Source organism: Manis pentadactyla, chromosome 11, assembly GCF_030020395.1.
Source record: "Manis pentadactyla isolate mManPen7 chromosome 11, mManPen7.hap1, whole genome shotgun sequence".
NCBI lineage: Eukaryota > Metazoa > Chordata > Mammalia > Pholidota > Manidae > Manis > Manis pentadactyla.
In genome coordinates, this window is record NC_080029.1 from 2,859,256 (window position 1) to 2,884,224 (window position 24,969).

Consider the following 24,969-nt stretch of genomic DNA (forward strand, 5'->3'; position numbering starts at 1 on the left):
ATTTTTTTTATTGGGTTATCTGCTTTTTGGGTGTTGAGGCATGTGAGTTCTTTATTTATTTTGAATGTTAACCCCTTGTCAGATATTCTCTCATACTGTAGGATGCCCTTTTGTTCTACTGATGGTGTCCTTTGCTGTACAGAAGCTTCCTAGTTTGATGTAGTCCCATTTGTTCATTTTTGCTTTTGTTTCCCTTGCCCAAGCAGATGTGTCAAGGAAAAAGTTGCTCATGTTTATATTCAAGAGATTTTGCCTATGTTTTCTTCTAAGAGTCTTATGGTTTCATGACTTACATTCAGGTCTTCGATCCATTTTGAGTTTACTTTTGTACATGGAGTTAAACAATAATCCAGTTTCATTCTCTTACATGTAGTTGTCCAGTTGCCAACAACAGTTGTTTAAGAAGCTATCATTTTCCCCACTGAATATCCATATAAGCTTGGGTTTATACCTGGGCTCTCTACTCTGTTCCACTGATCTATGGGTCTGTTCTTTAGCCAGTACCAGATTGTCTTGATTTTTGTGGCTTTTTAGCAGAGATTGAAGTCAGGGAGTGTAATTCCCTTAGTTTTATTCTTCCTTCTCAGGATTACTTTGGCTGTTTGGGGTCCTTTCTGGATTCATATGAATTTTAGAACTATTTGCCCTAGTTTGTTGAAGAATGCTGTTAGTATTTTGATAGGAATTGCACTGAACGCTTTAGGTAGGATGGCCATTTTGACAATATTAATTCTTCCTATCCATGCGCATGGGATTTGTTTTCATTTATTGGTATCTTCCTTAATTTCTCTCATGAGTGTCCTATAGTTTTCATGGCATAGTTCTTTCACCTAATTGGTTAGGTTTATTCCTAGGTATTTTATTCTTTTTGAGGCAACTATGCATGGAATTTTTTTCCTGATTTCTCTTTTCTGCTAGTTCATTGTTAGTGTATAGGAATGCAACAGATTTCTGTGTATTAATTTTGTATCCTGCAACTTCGCTGAATTCAGCTATTCTATCAGTTTTGGGTGAATTCCTTAGGGTTTTCTATACACAATATCATGTCATCTGCAAACAGGGACAGTTTAACTTCTTTACCAATCTGGATCCTTTTATTTATTTGTGTTGTCTGATTGCCGTGGCTAGGACCTTCAGTGCGATGTTGAATAAAAGTGGGGAGAGTTGGCATCCTTGTCTTGGTCCCATTATTAAAGGAAAAGCTTTCAGATTCTCGCTGTTAAGTGTGATGCTGGCTGTGGGTCTGTCGTATATGGCCTTTATTATGTTGAGGTACTTGCCCTCTATACCCATTTTGTTGAGAGTTTTTATCATGAATGGATATTGAATTTTGTCGAATCCTTTTCAGCATCTATGGAGATGATCATGTGGTTTTGGTTCTTCTTTTTGTTGATGTAGTGGATGATGTTGATGGATTTTTGAATGTCGTACCATCCTTGCATCCCTGGGTAGAATCCACTTGATCATGATGGATGATCTTTTTGATGTATTTTTGAATTCGGTTTGCTAATATTTTGTTGAGTGTTTTTGCATTTATGTTCATCAGCGAAATTGGTCTGTAATTTTCTTTTTTTGTGGTGTCTTTGCTTGGTTTTCGTGTTAGAGTGATGTTGGCCTCACAGAATGAGTTTGGGAGTATTCCCTCCTCTTCTACATTGTGGAAGACTTCAAGGAGGATGGGTATTAGGTCTTCACTAAATGTTTGATAAAATTCAGCGGTGAAGCCATCTGGTCCAGGAGTTTTGTTCTTAGGTAGTTTTTTGATTACCAATTTCATTTCTTTGCTGGTAATTGGTTTATTCAGATTTTGTTTATTCCTGGGTCAGCCTTGGAAGGTTGTATTTTTCTAGAAAGTTGTCCATTTCTTCTAGGTTATCTACTTTGTTAGGATATAATTTTTCATAGTATTCTCTAATAATTCTTTGTATTTCTGTGGTGTCCATAGTGATTTTTCCTTTCACATTTCTGATTCTGTTTATGTATGTAGACTCTTTTTTTTCATGATAAGACTAGCTAGGGGTTCATCTACTTTGTTTATTTTCTTGAAGAACCAGCTCCTGCTTTCACAGATTCTATTATTTTATTCTTCTCAATTTGATTTATTTCTGCTTTGATATTTATTATGTCCCTCCTCCTACTGATGTTGGGCCTCATTTGTTCTTCCTTTTCTAGTTTCATTACTTGTGAGTTTAGACTGTTCATTTGGGATTGTTCTTTTCTGAGGTAGGCCTGTATTGCAATATATTTCCCTCTTAGCACAGCCTTTGCTGCATCCCACAGATTTTGAGGTGTTGAATTACTGCTGTCATTTGTCTCCATATATTGCTTGATCTCTGTTTTTATTTGGTCATTGATCCATGGATTATTTAGGAGCATGTTATTAAGCCTCCATGTGATTGTGGGCTTTTTTGTTTTCTTTGTGTAATTTATTTCTAATTTCACACCTTTGTGGTCTGAGAAGCTGGTTGGCACAATTTCAATCTTTTTGAACTTACTGACTTTTTTTTGTGGCCTAGTATATGATCTATTCTTGAAAATGTTCCATGTGCACTTGAGAAGAATGTGTATCCTGTTGCTTTTGGATGGAGTGTTCTGTAAATGTCTGTTAGGTCCATCTATTCTAATATGTTGTTTGGTGCCTCTGTCTCTTTACTTATTTTCTGTCTGGTTGATCTGTCCTTTGGAGTGAGTGGTGTGTTGAAGTCTCCTAAAATGAATGCATTGCATTCTATTTCCCCCTTTAATTCTGTTAGTATTTGTTTCATATATGTAGGTGATTGTGTGTTGGGTGCATAGATATTTGTAATCATTATATCCTTTTGTTGTACCGACCCCTTTATCATTATGTAATGTCCTTCTTTGTCTCTTGTTACTTTCTTTGTTTTGAAGTCTATTTTATCTGATACAAGTACTGCAACTCCTGCTTTTTTCTCACTATTAGCTGCATGAAATATCTTTTTCCATCCATTTACTTTCAGTCTGTGTATGTCTTTGGGTTTGAAGTGAGTCTCTTGTAGGCAGCATATAGATGGGTCTTGTTTTTTTATCCAGTCAGTGTCTCTATTTCTTTTGATTGGTGCATTCAGAACATTTACATTTAGAGTGATTATCAATAGGTATGTACTCATTGCCATTGTAGGCTTTAGATTCGTGGTTACCAAAGGTTCAAGGGTAATTCCATTAGTATCTAACAGTCTAATTTAACTCACTTTCTATGCTATTAGAAACACAACCTAAAGATTCTTTTTTTCCCTCCTTTTTTCTTTCTCTTCCTTTCTTTGTATGTTATAAATCATATTCTATACTCTTTGTCTATCCCTTGTGTGACATCTATTTAGCCTTAGGAATATTTCCATCTATAGGAGTCCCTCCAAAATGCACTGTAAAGGTGGTTTGTGGGAGATAAATTCTCTTAGCTTTTGTGTATCTGAAAATTGTTTAATCCCTACTTCAAATTTAAATGATAACCTTTCCAGGTAGAGTATTCCTGGTTCAAGGCCCTTCTGCTTCATTATGTTAAATATATGATGCCACTCCCTTCTGGCCTGTAAGGTTTCTGTTGATAAACCTGATGATAGCCTGATGGGTTTTCCTTTGTATGTGATGTTTTTTCTCTCTCGCTGCTTTTAAAAGTCTGTCTTTATCCTTGATCTTTCCCATTTTAATTATTATATACCTTGGTGTTGTCCTCCTTGGGTCCCTTGTGTTGGGAGATCTGTGCGCCTCCATGGCCTGAGAAACTATCTCCTTCCCCAGATTGGGGATGCTTTCAGCAATTACCTCTTCAATGACACTTCCTATCCCTTTCTCTCTCTCTTCTTCTTCTGGTACCCCTAGAATACGAATATTGTTCTGTTTGGATTTGTCACAGTTTTCTCAATATTCTTCCATTCTTAGAGTTCCTTTTTTCTCTATGCTATGGAACTTCTTAATGATTAATCTCCATCTGCGATTCGTTCCTGAATTCTTGAATATTTTTCTGTACCTCCATAAGTATGTTTATGATTTTTATTTTGAACTCTTTTTCAGGAAGATTAATGAGTTAAGTTTCATTTGGCCCCTTTTCTGGGGTTTGTGAGATTTTGGTTTGCACCAGGTTCTTTTGACGTTTCATATTTCTATGTGGTGCCCTCTAGTGCCCAGAAGCTCCAGTGTCTGGAGCTGCTCAGTCCCTAGAGTGAGTTTGGGGATCATAGGGGAGTAGAGCTTGTGACTGGGGGAGGAAAGATCTGTTTCCTGATTCCCATCTGCGGTGCCTGACTCCAGTGTCAGAGCCAGTGGGCCGAGCACACAGGTGTAAGCCTCTGCGCTGTGCGTCTCTAGCTGTTGTAGGCAGGGCCTCCCTCTGGCTGTCCTGACACCAGCACAGTGACTTCCAGTTTGTGAGCTAGTGCTGTCAGGCCAGTACGAAGGCTTGGCAGGGTGGGTGTCACAGTGGGGGACCTTGGAGCTGAGCAGCCAGCCAGGGGGATGGAGTGCCTGCCCAGAGAACCTTGTCCAGCTGTCCCTTCTCCCGCACAGCAAGCTCCGTGAAAACCCCACCCCTTCAGCAGCCCTCTTGCTGCTAGGAAGCCTCTCAGACCGCCTGCCTTTCCTTTGTCCCAGAGAGGCCAGATGTGGATCCCGTCCTCCACAAATGGCCGGAATCTCAGTCTCTCAAGCACTCTGCCTGTCCAAGCTCTCCAACCTCCAGAGCACCACACAAAGTAGGTTTCTGCTCCCAAAGCAGATCTCCAGGGCTGGGTGTTCAGCAGTCCCAGGCTTTCACCCGCTCCCCGCTCCGTTTCTCTTCCTCCCACTGTGAGCTTGGGTGGGGGAAGGGCCTGGGTCCCGCCAGATTAAGGCTTTGGTACGTTACCCTGATTCATGAGGCGTGCTCTGTTCATGAGGTCTGTATGCAGTCTGGTTCAGCCTTCTTTCCTGTTGTTGTTTTAGGGTTCATTGTATTAATTAACTATATTTTCATACTATTTGTGGTTTTCGGAAGAGTTCTCTGTCTCACCTCTCACACCATTTTAAATCTCACTCTATGTTTATGATTTTTATTTTAAAATGTCTTTCAGGAAGATTGGTGATTTCCGTTTCAGTTGGTCCCCTTTCTGGTGTTTGTGGGATTTTGGTTTCAACCAGGTTCCTTTGATGTTTCATATTTGCAGGTGGCTCCCTCTATTGACGAGAAGCTCTACTTTTTGGAGCTGTTCAGCTCCTGGAGCTATGGCAGGAGTCGCAAGCAAGCGGGGCTGGTTCCTGCCGGGAGGAAAGAGCTCTTTCCTACTTCCCAGCTGCAGTGCCTGCCTCCACTACCAGGGCCAATGGGCTGAGCATCCAAGGAGGAGCCTCTAAGCTATGCACTTGTAGCTGCCTAGGTGGGGCCTCCTTCTGGCTGGCCTGACACAATTGCAGGGGCAGCAGGTTTGCAAGCTGGTGCTGGCAGAGAGGAGTGGCAGGCTGTGTATCACAGTGGGGGGCCTCATAGCTGCACTGACAGCCAGTGGGATGAAACTCCTGAAGCTCCTGAAAGTTCCTAACCTGCTGGGCTTAGTGCTCTGGGACAATTTTGTCCACCTGTCCTTTCTCTGGAGCAGCAAGCTCTGTGCATTCCTTGCCCCTTTAGTAGACCTCCCGCTTTTAGGAAGTCTCTTAGAGTGCCCACCTTTCTTTTGCCCCAGAGCAGCTGGTTGTGGGTTCCTGTTCTCCACAAGTGGCTAGAATCTCAATCTCACCAAATATTCTGCCTGTCTTAGCTTTCCAACACCAATAATCTCCAAAGCACCATGTAATGTAGGTTTGTGCTCCCAGAGCAGATCTCCAGAGCTGGTGTTCAGCAGTTCTAGGCCTCCACTCCCTTCCTGCTCCATTTCTCTCCCTCCTGATGGTGAGCTGCGGTGGAAGAAGGGCTTGGGTCTCACTGGATCAGAGATTTGGTACTTTATCCTTTTCCATGAGGTGGGCTCTATTCCCCAGGTGTAAGCAATCTGCTGCAGCCTTCTTTCCTGTTTCTCTTTCAGGATTTGTTTTGTTTGCTATATTTTCATATTATATGTGGTTTTGGGAGTAGGTTTCTGTCTCACCTCTCATGGCGCCATTTTTAAGCCAATCTACAGCACCATTTTCAAAAGAAGGATAGTGTGCTCTAACAAAACTAGCAAACAAGCCACTATGTTAAATAAACTCACACTGCTCAAGGAAAATATTCTTCCTAATTACAAAAGCTTATTTGAGACAGGAATGACAAACCCTGAGCAAGGCCCAAAGGGCGGGTCCATGATCAGACACCTTGAGATGAACACTCAAGGTTTATTGATGATCCCAGATGATGCCAGCCATTTCACATATCACCACTGAGAAGTCAGTTCTGATTTGAAATGCAAGAATCACCAAATTACCTCCTAAAACTACGAGGGCAATAGGAACAATGTGTTTGAATCTTAAGACAAATACTCACCTGTCGTGTCCTGAGGAAAAGGGAGCTTTGGATATATGAAACCCATTATTGGAGGCAATTTTTTCACAATAAACTCAGAGGCAGAAAATAATGAATAATCCTAAAATTGGACACTAATATGGATACTTAATCACCTTAAGGCCACATAGAGAGTCTTGCAAAAGGAGAAACCACAGAGATGAATCTGTTTCAGGTTCCCCTCCACCTAGTTAACAGAGATGATAAAAACCTCAAGACCACTGGAAGGGAAACAAAATTTCTGTCTGCAGAACCAAGTTTTCAATAGCAACAGGGGAGGGTGTAGTTTTTACTAGGATGCCTTCCAAACAAAAGGCACACAACAAATATTAACATAAGAATTTATTTTATCTTTTATATTGCTTATTGTTGTAAGCCATCTTAAATCCTTTCTGAAATCAGGTGGGGTGTAGATAAATTAGGCCAACTCAAAATTGGTCACAACATTAAGAACAAACTAGTGAGGGATGTCAGCAGAAGTGGCCGATTAAAGAACTCCAAAAACCTATCCTTCAATAAAAGCAAGAAAAAAACTGGCAAAATCTGTCAGAAACGACTTTTTTGGAACTCTGAACACTAATCAAAAGCGTGTAGCATTGAGAGGAACACTGAAGAGAATCAGCTGACTCTCAGTAAAAGTGAGCTCAGTGGCATTCCACCTTAACCTGGCCCACTCCACAAGAGGCAGTGACCTTAAAGGTAACAGCCTTCAACCCCAGTACAGGTTTTGGAGGGTGGTGGTAGAAGTGGAGCGAAACAGCCCTCACCTGTAAAGAATTCCAGTGGTTTGTTCTGGCCTATCTGGTGGCTCCCAGTAAGACCAGCTCAAGGGCCTGCCTTTGCCCTACCAAACTCAGAACTCTCCCAGTGCTGGGGTGGCTACTGGCGGGAGGGGGTTGTTTACTGAAAACACCAACAGTCGCTGCTACCTGGGGCATTCAGTAACAGCTGTGCTAAACTAACCAAAAGGCTGAGAGGAAAAGCTGGGAAATAAGGGCTTTGAAAAGCTCCAAAACATTTCTGGGAACCAAGAAGACCACGTAAATGCCCAGGACTATATGCATGCTCAGGAAAGACCTGAGCAAGTCCTAAGCTCTCACCTCTGGCTGATCTTCAGGTTCTGCACAAGCAGGAAGCAAATGCTAAGTCAGAGTTGTCTATTGCCTGGCTGAGTGGAAAACACATTCCATCACTCACACAGATACCACCTGAAAGACTGGGAGATAATTTTGGATCCAGACACTTAAAGAAATATCTGTTGAATCATTAACTGACCATTTCGATAAGGCAATAGAGACTTCAGTGACCACATGACAAAGAATACAGACTTTATAAAATCAGCACAAAAAAGTCATTATACAAACAACTGTAATATGCAGCAGTAACAAATCTTAGGAAGAGCAGACAATCTCACTTCTAGGTTTGTCACATTGTAATATTCAAAATGACTACTGTCAATAAACAGTTTTAAGGCATGCAAAGAAACAAGGAAGTATGGCCCTTAACAGGAAAAAGAGAAAGTGATGGAAACTATCAAGGAGATTCCCAGGCAGTGAACTTACAAAGACTTTAAATGAGTTATTTCACATGTGTTCAAAGAGATAAAGGAAACTGTATTCAAAGAACTAAAATAAACTATTAGAACAATGTCTCATGAAATAAGAGAATATCAATAAAGATAAATTGTAAAAAGGAGCCAAACAGAAATCATGGACTTTAAGTACCAGAACTGAAACGAAAGATTCACTGCAGCAGCTCAACAACAGAACGAGCAGCCAGAACGATTAGAGTACTGGAAAACAGGGCAATTGGGAGTTGAAGATAAATCAATTTTATCCAGTCTGAATAACAGAAGGAAAAAAATAATAAAGAAAAATTAACAGAGCCTCAAAGACCTGTGAGGCACCATCAGTAATACCAACATATACAGTATAGGAGTTCCAGAGAGGAGAGGAAGGAGGAAAAGAGGTCGAAAGAATATTTGAAAAAATAACAGACAAAAAGTTCCTACATTTGATGGAAAATATTAATCTGCACATCCAGAAAGCTCCACAAATTCCATGTAAGGCAAACTCAAAGACACCCACACTAGTACCCATAATCGAATTGCTGAAAGACAAAAGGGAATTCTGAAAGCAACAGGGAAGCACCTCCTTACATACATAAGGATTTTTCTCTCTGATTAACATTCAATACCTCATCAGCGACCGTGGAAGACAGAAGACACTGGGATGACGAATTCAAAGGGATGAGAGAAAAAAGCAACTAAGAATCCTCTCCTAGCAAAACTATACTTCACAAATGAAGGTGACACTCAACAAATACTAGAAAAGTAAATTAACAGAACATTAAATGTACTACACACTATAACCCAGTGGGATTTATTCCAGGAATATAAGGGTGGTTCAATATAAAAAAATCAATTAGTGTAATACACCACAGTAATAGAACAAGGGTAAAAAACCCACATGATCACCTCAATTGATGTAGAAAAAGCATTTGATAAAAGTCTAACATCCTTTCATTATAAAACCCTCAGAAAACCAGGAATTAAAAGGGAACTACCTTTACATGATAAAGGAAATCTATGAAAAACAGACACTTAATGGTGAAAACTTTCACCCTAAGATCAGGAAGAAGCAAAGGATGTACTGCTATTCAACATTATACTGGGAATTCTAGCCAGAGCAATTAGGCAAGAAAAAGAAATAAAAAGCATCCAAATTAGAAAGGGGGGAGTAAAATTATCTTTATCCACAGATATAAAATCCCAAAGAATTCACAAGAAAAACTAGACTTAAAAGACAAACTCCTCAAAGTTGTGGGTACTGGATCAACACAGAAATATCAGTTGGTTTCTATATACCAGCAATATAAGACCCAAAAAGGAAATTAAGAAGTAATTCCATTTACAATTGCATCCAAAAGAATAAAATGCCCAGGAATAACTTTAGACAAAGAGGTAAAAGACATTGTTCACCAAAAACTGCCAAACAATTGCTGAAAGAAATTAAAACACACACACAACTCAATAGTAAGACATCTGTTCCAAAGCAAATCTGTATACATGGACTGAAAGACTTAATATTGTTACAATGGCAATACTACTTGTATTGGTAAATTTTATCTGTGGGAGGCAATCCTTCATCCAATCAAAGGCCTGAACTGAACAAAAAGGCTGACCCTCCCCCAGATAAAGAGGATTCTTTCTGTCTAACTGCCTTCAAACTGAGACACTGGTCTTTTTTGTGCCTTCAGACTTGAACTGAAAGATCAGCTTTTCCTGGCTCTCAAGCCTGTCAACCTTCAGAGGAACTACACTGTTGGCTCTCCCAGCTTCAGACCTTCAGACTCAGGCTGGAACTAAGCCACTGGCTCTCTTGGTTCCCCAGCTTGCCAATTCACTCTGCAGATCTTGGGACTTGCCTGCCTCTATAACTGTGAGAGCCAATTCCTTAAAATAAAAACCTTGTTCTCCGTACATAAATATACACATACATATATACATACCCTTTACTGGTTCAGTTTCTCTGGAGAATGCTGACTAATACTACCAGACCACTCTACAGATATGATTGCAAGGGACCTCAAAGAGTTAAAACAATATTGAAAAATAAAAACAAAGTTGAAAGACTCGCTCTTTTCAAACTTACTACTTCAAAACTTACTACAAAACCACAGTAATCAAAACAGTGTAATGCTGGAAAAAGATAGACATAAAGAAATGGAATAGAACTGAGAGTCTAGAAATTAACCCATACATAAATGGCCAAATGATTTTTTACAAGGATGACAAAACTATTTAGTGCGAAAGAACAATCTCTAGGACAACAACAGGCAGAGGAATGAACTTGGATCCTGCCTCACTCCATATACACAAAATAACTCAAAATGGATCAACAACTAAAATACAAGAGCTAATACCATAAAACTCTCAGAAGAAAACACAGAGGTAACTCTTCATGACCTTAAATTTGATAAAGGATTCCTGGCTATGACATCAAAAGCACAAGCAACAAAAGAAAAAATAAATTTGACTTCATCAACTTGAAAACATTTGTACATAAAAGGACATTACCAGGAATGTGCAACAACAAAATGGGAGAAAATATCTGCAAATCACATACCTAGTAAGGTTTTTGTATCCAGAATACATAAAGAAGTCTTACAACTTTTGTCTTACAACAAAAAAGACAAACAACTCAATTAAAAAATGGGCAAAGGATCTGAATAAATATTTCTCCAAAGAAGCTATAGAAATAGCAAAAAGTACATGGAAAGATGTTCAATATCATTTGTCATTAAGGAAATACAAATCAAAACCACTATGAGTTACTACTTCATACCCACCAGAATGGCTATAATTTTTTTAAAAAGGTGAAATAACAAATATTGGTTAGGATGTAGAGAAACTGGAATCCTCACACACTGCTGATACAAAATGATTCAGCCACCGTGGAAAACAATTTGGTGGTTCCTCAAACAGTTAAACATTGAAATGACCATATGACCCGGCAGTTCTACTCCTCAGTATATACCTCGAGGAACTGAAAAAAGTACTCAAATAAACATAGGAAAACACATGCTCACAGCAGCACCATTCACAGTACCCGAACGGGGGACACAACCAAAATGTCCACCAACAGAAGAATGGATAAACAAAACGTGCTATAGCCATACAATAGGATATTATTCACCCATAAAAAGAAATGAAGTAACGATACAGGCTATAACATGGATCAACCTGGAGGACATTATACTATGTGAAAGACACCAGAAACAAATAGTCACATACTATATGATTCCACTTATATGAAATATACAGAAAAGGTAAATCCAGAGAGACAGAATGCAGATTCATGTCTGCCAGGAGTTGAGGGGGAAGATAATGAGGACTCTTTGCTTGAAGGATATGGATGAGGAGGACCAACTGCTCTGGGGTAATGATAATGTTTCAGAGCCATATAGAGGTTGTAGTTACATAATACTGTGAATGTACTAAATAGCACTGAATTGTTCACTTTAAAATGGCTAGCACATTGTGTGAATTTTATGTAAATTCCTAAAAAAATTAATGCTCAAAAAAACTGAACATCATGAAATACCACTTCACAGCTACTAAAATGGCTATGACTTAAAAAAAAAAGGAAGATTACAAGTGATGGAAAGGGTATGAGGAAAGTGGAACCTTCATACATTGCATGTGGGAATGTAAAATGGTGCCACCTCTGTGGCAAAAACTTGGCAGTTACTCAAAAGGTAGTAACAGAGCTACCATATGACCCAGCAGTCCTATGCCTATGCATATACACAAGACAGCTGAAAACATAATTACACAAAGGCTTGTACATTAATGTTCACAGCAGTAATACTACTAGACAGAGAGTATTAACAGCCCAAATGTCCATCAAGAGATGCTGAGATAAACAAAATGCACTATTATCCATAAAATGTATTATTATTTAATCATAAAAAGGAATAAAGTACGGATATGTGCTATAGCCTGAACTCCAAAGACACACTAAATGATGAAAGTCAGACACAAAAGGCCACATCATGATTCTATTTATACGAAATGTCAAGAACAGGTAAATCCATGGAGAGAGAAAGTAAATCAGTGGTTGTCAGGGGCTGGTGCAGGGGAGACTAATGGAGTGTGGCGTCGCAGTGGATATGGAGTTTCGAGGAATATGAAATGTTCTGGAATTAAATAGTGGTGATAGTGTAACATTGTGAAAATACTAAAAACAATGAGCTGTATGTATACTTTTTTTTCTTTGAGTATTTATTTTATTTTATTTTTATTTTAGTATCATTAATCTACAATTACATGAGGAACGTTATGTTTACTAGACTCCCCAATCACCAAGAACCCCCACAAACCCCATTACAGTCACTGTCCATCAGCATAGTAAGATGCACAGCCCTCCCTGTACGCCCCCCCAATAATATATGCTAATCATAATACCCCCTTTCTTCCCCTCCCCCTTTATCCCTCCCTTCCCATCCACACTCACCACTCCTTTTCCTTTTGGTAACTGTTAGTCCATTCTTGGATTCTGTGATTCTGCTGCTGTTTTGTTCCTTCACTTTATTCTTTGTTCTTAAACTCCACATATGAGTGACATCATTTGGTACTTGTCTTCCTCCGCCTGGCTTATTGCACTGAGCATAATACCCTCTAGCTCCATCCATGTTGTTGCAGATGGTAGGATTGGTTTTCTTCTTATGGCTGAATAATATTCCATTGTGTATATGTACCACATCTTCTTTATCCATTCATCTACTGATGGACACTTAGGTTGCTTCCATTTCTTGGCTATTGTAAATAGTGCTGCGATAAACATAGGGGTGCATCTGTCTTTTTCAAACTGGGCTGCTGCATTCTTAGGGTAAATTCCTACAAGTGCAATTTCTGGGTCATATGGTATTTCTATTTTGAGCTTTTTTGAGGAACCTCCATACTGCTTTCCACAATGGTTGAACTACTTTACATTCCCACCAGCAGTGTAGGAGGGTTCCCCTTTCTCCACATCCTCACCAACATTTGTTGTTGTTTGTCTTTTGGATGGTGGCGATCCTTACTGGTGTGGGGCGATAATCTCATTGTGATTTTAATTTGCATTTCTCTGATGACAAGCAGTGTGGAGCATCTTTTCATGTGTCTGTTGGCCATCTGAATTTCTTCTTTGGATAACTGTCTGTTCAGCTCCTCTGCCCACTTATTAACTGGATTATTCGCTTTTAGTTTGTTGAGATGTGTGAGCTCTTTATGTATTTTGGATGTCAACCCTTTATCAGATCTGTCATTTATGAATATATTCTCCTATACTGTAGGGTACCTTTTTGTTCTATTGATGGTGTCCTTTGCTGCACAGAAGCTTTTCAGCTTGATATAGTCCCACTTGTTCATTTTTTCTTTTGTTTCCCTTGCCTGGGGAGATATGTTCATGAAGAAGTCGCTCATGTTTATGTCCAAGAGATTTTTACCAATGTTTTTATCTAAGAGTTTTATGGTTTCATGACTTAAATTCAGGTCTTTGATCCATTTAAAATTTACTTTCGTGATGATCCAGTTTCATTCTCTTACATGTAGCTGTCCAGTTTTGCCAACACCAGTTGTTGAAGATGCTGTCAGTTTCCCATTGTATATCTATGGCTCCTTTATCGTATATTAATTGACCATATGTGTTTGGGTTAATATCTGGAGTCTTTTTTCTGTTCTGCTGGTCTGTGGCTCTGTTCTTGTGCCAGTACCAAATTGTCTTGATTACTATGGCTTTGTAGTAGAGCTTGAAGTTGGGGAGCGAGATCCCCCCACTTTATTCTTCCTTCTCAGGATTCCTTTGGCCATTTGGGATCTTTGGTGGTTCCATATGAATTTTAGAACTATTTGTTCCAGTTCATTGAAGAATGCTGTTGCTAATTTGATAGGGATTGCATTGAATCTGTAGATTTCTTTAGGCAGGATGGCCATTTTGACAATATTAATTCTTCCTAGCCAAGAGCATGGGATGAGTTTCCATTTGTTAGTGTCCTCTTTAATTTCTCTTAAGAGTGTCTTGTAGTTTTCAGGGTATAGGTCTTTCACCTCCTTGGTTAGGTTTATTCCTAGGTATTTTATTCTTTTTAATGCAATTGTGAATGGAATTGTATTCCTGATTTCTCTTTCTGCTAGTTCATCGTTAGTGTATAGGACAGCTACAGATTTCTGTGTATTAATTTTGTATCCTGCAACTTTGCTGAATTCAGATATTAGTTCTAGTAGTTTTGGAGTGGACTCTTTAGGAGTTTTTTTTTCCCCTAAAATTACCCTCATTTTTTTTTTTGAGAGGGCATCTCTCATATTTATTGATCAAATGGTTGTTAACAACAATAAAATTTTGTATAGGGAACTCAATGCACAATCATTAATCAACCCCAAGCCTAATTCTCAACAGTCTCCAATCTTCTGAAGCATAACAAACAAGTTCTTACATGGTGAACAAGTTCTTACATAGTGAATAAGTTCTTACATGGTGAACAGTGCAAGGGCAGTCATATCACAGAAACTTTCGGTTTTGATCACACATCATGAACTATAAACAATCAAGTCAGATATGATTATTCATTTGATTTTTATACTTGATTTATATGTGGCTCTTTAGGGTTTTTTACATACAATATAATGTCATCTGCAAATAGTGACAGTTTGACTTCTTCTTTACCATTCTGGATGCCTTGCATTTATTTGTTTTGTCTGATTGCTGTGACTAGGACCTCCAGTACTATGTTGAATAACAGTGGGGAGAGTGGGCATCCCTGTCTTGTTCCCAATCTTAGAGGAAAAGCTTTCAGCTTCTCGCTGTTCAGTATGATGTTGGCTGTGGGTTTTTCATATATGGCCTTTATTATATTGAGGTACTTGCCCTGTATACCCATTTTGTTGAGAGTTTTTATCATGAATGGATGTTGAATTTTGTCGAATGCTTTTTCAGCATCTGTGGAGATGACCATGTGGTTTTTGCCCTTCTTTTTGTTTATGTGGTGGATGATGATGATGGATTTTCGAATGTTGTACCATCCTTGCATCCCTGGAATGAATCCCACTTGGTCATGGTGTATGATCCTCTTGATGTATTTTTGAATTTGGTTTGCTAGTATTTTGTTGAGTATTTTTGCATCTATGCTCATCAGCGATATTGGTCTGTAATTTTCTTTTTTGGTGGGGTCTTTGCCTGGTTTTGGTATTAGAGTGATGCTGGCTTCATAGAATGACTTTGGAAGTATTCTCTCCTCTTCTATTTTTTTGGAAAACTTTAAGGAGAATGGGTATTATATCTTCTCTGTAAGTCTGATAAAATTCCAAGGTAAATCCATCTGGCCTGGGGGTTTTGCTCTTGGGTAGTTTTCTGATTAGTGATTCAATTTTGTTGCTGGCAATTGGTCTGTTTAGATTTTCTGTTTCTTCCTTGGTCAGTCTTGGAAGTTTGTATTTTTCTAGGAAGTTGTCCATTTCCTCTAGGTTTTCCAGCTTGTTAGCATATAGATTTTCATAGTATTCTCTAATGATTCTTTGTATTTCTGTGGGGTCTGTCATTATTTTCCCTTTCTCGTTTCTGATTCTGTTGATGTGTGTAGATTGTCTTTTTCTTGTACACTTTTAAAATGGTTTAAGTTACATGCATTTTTTAATTTAAAAAATGTTTAACAGATAAACCCCTAACCAGACTTATCAAGAAAAAAAAGAGTCTACACACATAAACAGAATCAGAAATGTGAAAGGCAAAATCACCATGGACACCACAGAAATACAAAGAATTATGAGAGAATATTATGAAAAATTATATGCTAACAAACTGGATAACCTAGAAAAAATGGACAACTTTCTAGAAAAATACAACCTTCCAAGGCTGACCCAGGAAGAAAAAGAAAATCTGAATAGACCAATTACCAGCAACAAAATTGAATTGGTAATCAAAAAACTACCTAAGAACAAAACAACTGGACCAGATGGCTTCACCGCTGAATTTTATCAAACATTTAGTGACGATCTAATACCCATCCTCCTTAAGGTTTTCCAAAAAGGTGAAGAGGAGGGAATACTTCAAAACTCATTGTACAAGGCCAATATCACTCTAATACCAAAACCAGGCAAAGACACCACAAAAAAAAGAAAATTACAGACCAATATCCCTGATGAACATAGATGTAAAAATACTCAACAAAAGATTAGCAAACCTAATTCAAAAATACATCAGGAAGATCATCCATCATGATCAAGTAGGATTTACTCCAGGGATGCAAGGATGGTACAACATTCGAAAATCCATCAACATCATCCACCACATCAACAACAAGGACAAAAGCCACATGATCATCTCCACAGATGCTGAAAAAACACTGGATAAAATTCAATATCCACTCATGATAAAAACTCTCAACAAAATGGGTATAGAGGGCAAGTATCTTAACATAATTAAGGCCATATATGAGAAACCCACAGCCAACATCATACTTAACAGAAGCTGAAAGCTTTTCCTCTAAGATTGGGAATAAGACAAGGATGCCCACTCTCCCCACTTTTATTCAACATAGTACTGGAGGTCCTAGCCAAGGCAATCAGACAACACAAAGAAATAAAAGGCACTCAGATTGGCAAGGAAGAAGTTAAACTGTCCCTGTTTGCAGATGACATGATATTGTACATAAAAAACCCGAAATAATCCACTCCAAAACTCCTATATCTAATATCTGAATTCAGCAAAGTTACAGGATACAAAATTAATACGCAGATATCTGTGGCATTCCAATACACTAATGATGAACTAGCAGAAAGAGAAATCAGGAATACAATTCCATTCACAATTGCATCAAAATGAATAAAATACCTAGGAATAAACCTAACCAAGGAGGTGAAAGGCCTATACCCTGAAAACTACAAGATACTCTTAAGAGAAATTAAAGAAGATACCAGTAAATGGAAACACATCCCATGCTCATGGATAGGAAGAATTAATATTGTTAAAATGGCCATCCTGCCTAAAGCAATCTACAGATTCAATGCAATCCTATCAAAATACCAAGAGCATTCTTCAACAAAATAGAGCAAATAGTTCTAAAATTCATATGGAACCATCAAAGACCCCAAATAGCCAAAGCAATCCTGAGAAGAAAGAATAAAGCAGGGGCAATTATGCTCCCCAACTTCAAGCTCTACTACAAAGCCACAGTAATCAAGACCATTTTGTACTGGCACAAGAACAGAACAATAGACCAGTGGAACAGACTAAAGAGCCCAGATATAAACCCAACCATATATGGTCAATTAATATATGATAAAGGAGCCATGGATATACAGTGGGGAAATGACAGACTCTTCAACAACTGGCGTTGGCAAAACTGGACAGCTACATGCAAGGGAATGAAAGTGGACTATTGTCTAACCCCATACACAAGATAAACTCACAATGGATCAAAGACCTGAATGTAAGTCATGAAACCATAAAACTCTCAGAAGAAAACATAGGCAAAAATCTCTTGAATAGTGAACATAATGTTCTTCATGTAATTGCAGATTAATGATAACAAAATTTTTAAAAAGTGGTAAATTAAAAAAAAAATCTCTTGAATATAAACATGAACAACTTTTTCCTGAATGCATCTCCTCAGGCAAGGGAAACAAAAGCAAAAATGAACAAATGGGACTACATCAAGCTAAAAACCTTCTATACAGCAAAGCACACCATCAGCAGAACAAAAAGGCATCCTACAGTATGGGAGAATATATTTGTAAATGACAGACCCGACAAGGGGTTAACATCCAAAATATATAAAGAACTCACCAGCTTCAGCCCCCAAAAAGCAAATAACACTATTAAAAATGGGCAGGGGATATGAGCAGACACTTCTTCAAAGAAGAAATTCAGATGGCCAACAGGCACATGAAAAGATGCCCCATATGGCTAATTATCAGGGAAATCCAAATTAAAACCACAATGAGATACCACCTCACACCAGTTAGGATGGCCAGCATAGAAAAGACTAGGAACAGCAAATGCTGGCGAGGATGCAGAGGAAGAGAAACCCTCCCACACTGCTGGTAGGAATGTAAACTAGTTCAATCATTGTGGAAAGCAGTATGGAGGTTCCCCAGAAAAGTAAAAATAGAAACACCATTTGACCCGGGACTTCTACTCCTAGGAATTTACCCAAAGGAAACAACTTCTCAGATTCAAAAAGACATATGTACCCATATGTTTATCACAGCACTAATTAAAATAGCCAAGATATGGAAGCAACCTATGTGTCCATTAGTAGATGAATGGATAAAGAAGAGGTGGTACATATACACAATGGAATATTTTTCAGGCATAAGAAAACAAGTCCTACCATTTGCAACAACATGGATGGAGCTAGAGGGTATTATGCTCAGTGAAATAAGTCAGGCAAAGAAAGACAAGTACCAAACGATTTCCCTCATTTGTGGAGTATAACAACAAAGCAAAACTGAAGGAACAAAATAGCAGCAGACTGACAGACTCCAAGAAGGGACTAGTGGTTACCAAATGGACGAGTGGGAGAGGGTGGGTGGGGAGGGAAGGAGAAGGGGGTTGTGGGGTAGTTATCATGATTGGTGCACATAGTGTGTGTGGTGTCATGGGGAGGGTAGTGAAGCACAGAGAAGACAAATAGGGACTCTGTGGCATCTTACTAAACTGATGGACAGTGACTGCAATGGTGTGTGGGGAGGGACTTGATAATAAGGGTGAATGTAATAACCATTGTTTTTCTTATGAAACCTTCACAAGAGTGTATGTCAATGCTACCTTAAAAAAAGTGTTTAACAAAAACTAAAAAGTCTAAGATGCTCAAACACTATCACCTTCTCTTCATCACACAGAGCCTGAAAACCACTCCTCCCAGCAGAAAAATAATCATAAAAATACTAAAAAATGGCTAGCACATTTGAACCTCGTGTTAATAGAATTTTGCCCATACTTAGATCCAAAGCATTTCATATCATTATATGCACTTTAATAGAAAAACTGAAAGTGGGAAAGAGTAATGATTTTAGAAGGCATGAAAAATGAACTTGAAGGACTGTTTCAAATGAAATGCAGAGAAATAAAGAGAAATAAATGGCCAAATGACAACTGCCAACATCAGACATGGACCATACTGAGTGCCAGTACAGATAGTGAATGGGCATCCACTGGGGTCAGCCATTTCCTGACCAGAGGCTAGAATGATAGGATCTACTCTAAGTGTAGTTACAAAAGCTAATAGCTGATGGTAGTACAGTATGGAGAATACAGTTAATGATTCTGTAATATCTTACTACATTGATGGACAGTGACCACACTGGCGGGGGTGAGGGCTTGACTGTTTGGGTGAATGTTGAACCACTGTGTTGTGTATTTGAAACCAACATAAGATTGCATATCAATGACACTTTAATTTTAAAAAAAGTTAATACCATGCTCAAAGGTCTCTTATACTACTTTAAAAAGAGAGCTCCCTAGTTCTTATTATAATTCTCTAAAACACATGTACAAAGTTAAAATGCTAAATTTTTCTAAAATATCTGTGATGGTGATTTCTAATCTGCAACTTTATCTGGTCCTTCATGCCAAGCTGCAGATGCACCAGGAACCCCACATGTGGGCCGATGCCAGAAGTGGCAGTAAATAAGCAAAGTCACTCTTTGGAATCTTCCAAAATGCGAAGACTGTGGAAACCTTTAACTAGATTTCTTGATTTAAATATAAAGACCTTCATTTCACTTGCTTATACCATGGTATAAAAAGTTAAACTCTACCTTACTCCTAAAGTTTAGATATGACAATTACAGGTTAATCAAATTCTATAATATTTATAATTGTTGTGCTGATGAAGAAAAATTATGCAACTGGATTAAAGACCTGGTGGAGGAGGCAACTTTTAGGGACTTGCGGACTAATGTTTAGCAGCCTGATCTGGGGAAGCAGTATAGAGCCTGCAACCCCCCGAGACTGGACACACATGCCTGTGGTATGCACACTGGGCCACATGCACACTGGGCCTGGGGCCACTGCCAGTACCTCCCCTTCTCATCCTCATTTTAGCATCACCTTTGGGGAGAGGGTATTTGTTTCCCTCACACAGAGAAAAATGTTCTGATGAACAGTAACAATATATATGCTAAGCAAAGAGAGGGCAAAAGTACGTGCCGAAGAAACGGCACCCAGGACAGCGCACTCGGAGGAACTGAGGAGCCAAGATCAAACCCGCCAGGAGGCAGCCCGCCCCAGCGCCTGCCGTTCTCAGCTCCAGACCTCTGCTTCTGCAGTTTCCTTTGAGTAAAGTCATTATTCTATTACTACATTATTTACATTTGCTAAGTGGCTAGGCATGAATTTGTTATATTTTGAGGCCATATTTTTACCCACGTGAAAAAAATCTCCATTTAAGAAAATCATTCCATAAAATTTTAGTTTCTAGTCAGCTACTCAGGAAGCCCCTCTCACAGTTGAGGCATATCTGTACTTAGAAATACAGCAAAGAATTGGACTGAATTCCTTTTCTTCTACCTCCACTACTCTAATGATTTACTTTATTTCCCTACTTGTGATTTAAGCTAAGCTACGTTTTACTTGGAGATTAGAAACTGGAAACAAAAGTGCATCTGCTGTGTTCCAGGAACTGGAAAGCCCGGGGAAAACCAGAAAAGGGAGACATCGGATAAACAAAGAAAATGGCTCCTGACAGCAAGAGAATACTAAACGCAAAACAGAAGTATAAGAAGGAGCTCAACCTCAAGCCCAGCAGGGAGTCAAAGTACTGTCCAAGTGGTGCCCTGGAGGGAGGAGGGGGGAGGGAACCACAGACAGGCAGGTGCGCCCTGCTGAAAAGCTTCCTGGCAATCCACATTTCTGCAAACATTCCAGCACACTGACTCTTGTCATAGTACCTGATGCCAAATGCCCTACTGGGAGAGAGGGCCTGGGGCTGGCACACAGAGAAAGTAAAGACAAGAGAAGATGAGATTCCTCTCAGAATAGGCAGATCATAATCACATGTGAAAAGCCCTGCTTAGGACAGAGAAAAAGACATATACAAACAGACTGACACAGGCATTTGGCTGGAAAAGAAACTGTTAAACCACAGTATAAAAAGTTGGTCTTAAATCCTTCAGGCAAACAGCTATTTGAGGCCCAGCACTGCCAATACCCCTTGATGGAGGGATTTTTTTTAAACATTCATTCAACCCAGACTATGTGCGAAGTTGCTGTGCCTCTCCTGGCCTAGGACCAGAGTCCTGCCATCTGGACAGAAGGACTCAGTCAGTTCCACAAGCAGCAGCCGGCAGGCAGCACCTTTCCAGGTGGATGCTGCCCTGAGGCCATGTCGGGGTCATGAAGGGGGCAGAGCTGGAGAGGTTAGCAATATGGTTCATTTTCCTGGAGCACCAGCTTTACTTGAAAATAAAACTGAAAAGCATAACACACAGCCATATTACGGAGTGGATTGCAATATTTAAATAAGCTTTTAGAATAAAGCACTGTATTTCAAAAAACATTGGCCCTCTGTGTTCCTTCCCAATCTCTCACAGACTCTCCCATCTCTACGTGTGGTTTAAAGACACGAGCTGTTCAGGTGCTGATTTAGATCCTCTTTTCTCCACATACTCAAGCTGGACAATCATGTTTGGTTGCAGGCCTCTCCTGCCAGGCCTGCATAAATGAGCCTTGAGCCCCGAGGGCCACACTTTCTGAGCCCCCATTCAGCTTCACTCAGTCTGCCTCTTACTCAGCACAGCCAAGTTAGAATTTGTCATCTCTAATGTTTCCCAGTCCTACTCAACACTTCTCTACCTACCCCAGAACAACCTGCTTCCATCTCAGGGAGTAATACCACGACATAGCCAGCTGCCCCAGGCAGAGAAGGCCCTGCACCCCTGACTCAACATCCACTCATCAATCAAGACCGATGGGTTTCATCACCCCAACCCCACTCTCTCCGTCACGACCATCTCCCTGGCTGCAGGTGCATATTCTGGTGCTAGGATTCAGTTTACTCATCTGTAGTCTCTTGCAGCTAAAATAACCCACCTTGAGCTCCTTGTCTAACTCTTTCTTTCCTTTTTCACATAGGAAAATCAGGCCCAGAAAAGCAAGTACTTGCAAGGTCCCAAAACTACCAAGAAATCTGCAACTGGATAAAGAGTGAAATTGATGACATTTATATGCAGGAGAAACATACTGATTAAAGTCAACATATTTGTAAAAATTTGTTTTTTCCTATAATACATCCAACATGATGGTCTACTATACAGCTGTGAAAAAAGAATGGGAGGCTCTCTATAAATGCTACCGCATGAGCATGATGACATGTGAAGTCTAACAAAGAACAAGATGGAGAACAGCTGGTGTCATACACTAGCATTTCTAAGAAAGAGGGCTGTGTGTACAGATACACACACACTTATATTAAAAATAGAAAGCCAAAAAATATAAAATAGATACCTTTGGAGGAAGGAAGATATAGGGCATAAAGATCTGAAATGGAAGCCAGACTTCTAAAAATATTTTATTTTGACTTGGATCCATGAAAATGCTTTATGAACTTACAACAAAATTTTAAAATGCTATTACTTAAAATAAATGAATCTAACTGTAACAAGTTGATGACACACTGAGGAACTGGTTTGGAAGAACACCCCCATTCTGGGATGTACTGTAAGCACAATAAGAGCCATAGGAAACTGTGAACTGTTTCAGTGACCGTTCTGCGGGCAGTACACGGGGACGGCTATTCTGAAGCTACTGCATATTACTTCACAGGTTAAGACAGGTAAGTAAGGAAGCTAATGTTGTTAGGAACCAAGATTTTTAGCACAAGAAGAAAGAGATCAACATAAATCAAAAAGTAAAAAACAAGTAAAACTAAATTTGAAATTAAAACATCAATTTAAACACATGACATATTTTCACTTAGAGTGTTTTCCTGGCTTCCCACAAAAAGGGCATAGAAACAGCAACCAACCCCATGGCGGCTAGTACCCATGTGCCCAGCCTGTGGCTGCAAAAGGGAACCCAGAGCTGCACGTCTGGGGTGAAAAAGTACAAAACGAATCTGAAACACCTCGCCATACCAGAAAGCAAAGAAATGAAGACTGGGGATCATGTCAAAGGTGAAGGACTCATGTCAGAGAGGCTCCAGTGGCCACAGTGGTGCACTTTTAGCATCTATGAGAATACATGCAATGGGTTAAAACATATTACATGTTCAAATGCATGAGTTTATGATGACACTTAAAAGGATCCTCAGTCACTTTTGGAGTGGCTATGTAAATATCTCGTTATTTTGGGAAGCAATAAAGAGAAGGAAACAGGCATTTATCCTACCTTCCTATTTGAATTGTCCCTTAGGGTAACCAAATACTTAATGAAGAGATGTTTCTACGGAAGTATTTTGGTTAACCAAGGCAGAGTAAGTGGTAAACATTGTAACATCATTATTTTGCAGCATTTAAAGACTGTGAATCCCAGCACCGAGGGCCACTGGTGCTAATGCCACCAGCAGACATATGCCTCCTGGTGAGTCTTGTGCTCAGAGGCTGAGGCAGCATGCGACCAAACCTCTAGACTGACCTACCATTTCACAGTAAATACAGGGATGGGAACACATTCACGGAAATGGCAAAAGCCAAAACAGGGGAACCTCTGACTACAACAATGAGCCTAGATTTTCCAACATAGAAAATGCAAGGAAAAAAGACACATGTAAGGACAGTGGATTAAAAGAGACTTAAGAGACCAATCAGCTAACTGTAATTATTTGGACCCTGATTCAAACAAACTAAAAAATTGGGACTGTTGGAGAAAAATTGAATGGTACAATGATTATGAATGAAATTTAAATAGCAGTTTTCTTGAGACCTATGAATTTATCAAAAATAGCTATGTATTAAATTGCATTTTGGATGCAAACATTTCAAACCCATTTTATATTCATTTTAATGTTCCAACGTATTAAGGAGTTCTTCAAGTGTAACATGCTGCTCAATCACAAATTAGAGATGAAAACACAAGGCATTTTGTTTCCTTTCAAACTCCTAGAGAAAGATGGTTAAGGAACAAATAGTTTTGCATCGAAAGATGTAATACGCAGTGAGGCAGTTCCCCACCTCAGTCACCAGCTCCTTTACTGCAATGGGCTTGCTTGTAGGGAATGGTGGGCCTCAGGGCTTTCAGAGGATGGGCCGACAAGGCAAGACGCAGGCCACTACCCTTGGTTTTCAAGCTCATTAGTCATTACTGGGCCATCAGGTGTAATGTCTGTTATTCTCAAAGTTTAGTACGGGTTTAAGAAAAATAAAAATAAGGTTAGACATACACCAAAATATAGTGCCATGCATGCAGAATATAGTCAAATACATGTGTTCCAGGATGAAATTGTTAGAGACAAAAATAAGTTCAGGATGTTAAAAAATTTAATTACTTTTTATGCAAAGTGAACAAGTTAACAGCTAAATAAAGAAATCCATACAAATTAAAACTTTTAGTGACATACCTGTGTGTCATATGTTGTAAGGAGATATACATAAGCTTGATCAGGGAGAAAGAAAACTTCAAAAAAGAGAAGTGAAGCGTTGTCAGTCTTATCCTCCTTCAAATAACGTAGTGGAGCCCCTTACCTAGAAAGTAAGAATGCTACTGGGTCAACTGGCATCTGGAAAATTTTAAAAACTTTCAAAAAATGTACATTTCTGAAAAAGGATCAAGTAAAAAACTGATAAAATATTTTTAACCATTTTATATAAACATATGCTTTGGATTTTCAGTATTTTTTGAGTTGGACACAAATTACAGCCTGGATATCTTCAGATTATTTTTATTTTAAAATCACTTCTCAGGAAGTATTACATACACATAGAAAAGCATGGGAAACATGTATGTTCTGTTTCACAAGGTTATTACACAAACACCAGTCCAACTACTACTTCGGTAGGAACTTCAAAAAGGCTGGTGCCTCTCTGATCC

The 24,969-nt window shown here is 39.1% G+C and overlaps 1 protein-coding gene across 3 annotated transcripts in view; it reads right to left on the minus strand.

The window, feature by feature from the left end:
* TRAF3 (TNF receptor associated factor 3) overlaps nt 1–24,969 on the minus strand; it is a 138,405-nt gene that overhangs the window by 43,569 nt on the left and 69,867 nt on the right. For all 3 annotated transcript variants that reach the window (XM_036881953.2, XM_036881949.2, XM_036881951.2), the window contains one exon: nt 24,500–24,623. The gene's annotated coding sequence lies outside the window, so the exon portion shown is untranslated. The remainder of the gene's footprint in view (nt 1–24,499; nt 24,624–24,969) is intronic.